This window comes from Mus musculus, chromosome 8 (assembly GCF_000001635.26).
Source record: "Mus musculus strain C57BL/6J chromosome 8, GRCm38.p6 C57BL/6J".
In the NCBI taxonomy this organism is placed as follows: Eukaryota; Metazoa; Chordata; class Mammalia; order Rodentia; family Muridae; genus Mus; species Mus musculus.
The window spans coordinates 36,024,456-36,026,665 of NC_000074.6; the positions used below are offsets into that span (position 1 = coordinate 36,024,456).

General features: G+C 50.7%; 1 pseudogene; it reads left to right on the forward strand.

The window, feature by feature from the left end:
- Positions 1–1,223: 1,223 nt before the first annotated feature.
- On the forward strand, positions 1,224–1,693 carry Rps12-ps24 (annotated as a pseudogene).
- The last annotated feature ends 517 nt before the right edge of the window (positions 1,694–2,210 follow it).

The window sequence follows — 2,210 nt, forward strand, 5'->3', positions numbered from 1 at the left end:
ATAACCTCTATCCTTGTAGGGTTAAAGGGGGTTGGGTTCTGAGTCCGTTCCAGCACAGGGCTCAGGCTGCTCCGGGAGGCGGGGACGTGGGAGTTTTTACTGCATTTACCCCACTCAGGCACCAGGCAGGTGCAGGGCTAAGGTAAGCCATGGGACACCGCTCCGGGGGTAGGGGAGTGCAGTCTGAAGTCCCAGAGACAGCGATCTGGTTCTCAGGCACCGCTGGGAGCCTTGGAAGAGCTGAGAAATAGCCCAGAGCTGAGGGGGAAAGGAGGGGGCGCTCTGACTGGATCCCAAGGGGAGGAGTCCTTGGCTTGGCTTGGTGGAGGCTATGGCTGGGAGTGCTGAGAGGCCTTCTGTGGGAGATTAAACGGCTGGCTCTTTAGGTGAAGGCCTTCTCCGTTGCTCCCCATGGGCAGATTTTAATGAAAAGAGACAGTCCATGGTTTTAAAGTATTTATTGTCATGGTGGAGACTGGTGGAGTGAGTAAAACCAAACCCCTCTTCTCAGGGTGGACCTGAGGTTTAATATCTTTTGCAGGGAGGAGCGTCTGGGAAGGAAAGCTTATTGGCTAAGCCCTTCAGGCCTTTAGGGACCTCATTAAAACAGAGATCTGTCTTGAGGTTACATGACCAGTGGTCACATCCTCTACCTGTGGAGGGGCTTGGGGTGTTGTCCTTAAGTGACTGAGGTCCACAAATCTATGGAAGGCTGCGGTCTCCTGTCGGGAGCCTAGTGTCTGAGAACCAGGCAAAACGCCTGCTGTGTCTCAAGGTCACCGGGGTGTCCAATCTGTGCACCACCAAGAACCAGGCTGCCTTTCATGGTTTTACGTGACCTGTCGCTTTTCCTGTCCATGATGCTGATGCCTTTGGAAATCATTTGGGTCACATCAGCCTGGTCTGCCTGTTATTGCACATGAGCCAACATTAACCTGGCGGGTAGATGTGGGGCTTATGAGGACGAGCCTATTGAGTGGGCCTGACTGGGCCTTGGTGTGGGAGCAAGAGCATGCCGGAGGGAGCTGCAGACACCTAGAACGTGTAGTCAGAGAAGGGGCCATAGGTGTGGATTTCCTGTTGTGTTAAGCAGAAAACACAAGGGGGCTCTAGACTAGCACCACTGAAGTTTAGGGTGTGTATCCTGGTTCTAGGGGATTCTGTGTTTCCTGGTTCTAGGGGATGCTGTGCTTCCGTTAAGAAGTGCTAGCCCCCTTTTTCCCCTGCCGCTGCCGACTTGCACGGAGGCGGAAGCTCGGGTGCGTTCAAGATTCGGCGTCACCCGTGATTCACCGCCATGGCCGAGGAAGGCATAGCTGCTGGAGGTGTAATGGACGTCAACACTGCTCTACAAGAGGTGCTGAAGACCGCCCTCATCCACGATGGCCTAGCACGTGGCATACGCGAAGCTGCCAAAGCCTTAGACAAGCGCCAAGCCCATCTCTGTGTGCTCGCATCCAACTGTGATGAGCCCATGTATGCCAAGCTGGTGGAGCACCAAATCAACCTGATAAAGGTTGATGACAACAAGAAACTAGGTGAATGGGTAGGCCTCTGTAAAATTGATCGAGAGGAGAAACCATGGAAGGTGGTTGGTTGCAGTTGCGTAGTGGTTAAGGACTATGGCAAAGAATCTCAGGCCAAGGATGTCATCGAGGAATACTTCAAGTGCAAGAAATAAATAAATTTTGGCGGAAAAAAAAAAAAAAAAGAAGTGCTAGCCCATATGAGAGGCTCAGTATGCTGCCAGTGTTGTGAGTTTCCCCAGACCACGAGCTGATGTCCAGACCAGGAGCAAGAGGAAGACTCAGAGGGGCTAGGATGTATCCAGACCCCCACAGCCCGCCAGCTTTAACTTTCTCTTACCTACCTTTTGTTTATGATGAGAAGTATTGCTTTCTGCTCAGTATGACATTTTCAATACATAGATTCAAATAAATGCAGGCAAGATAGGAGAAGCAGCAGCCATCAGGGAGGCTTGCGGGACTTGTAATTAACCAAGTTCATTTTTTAAGCAGAAAACTCATCCAGAGCTCGTATTTCTACATTCCAAGCTACTGTTTTCCATCGTCTGCATTTTCCCTTTGGCATTCGATGTCTGATCTCAGAAGAACAAAGAACAGACTACATTGGCATCTCTTTTATAGGAGGAAGTCTAGATTTTAAGTTCCTGGAGGTTGGGTAAAATTCTGTTGGTTTATACCTGCTTC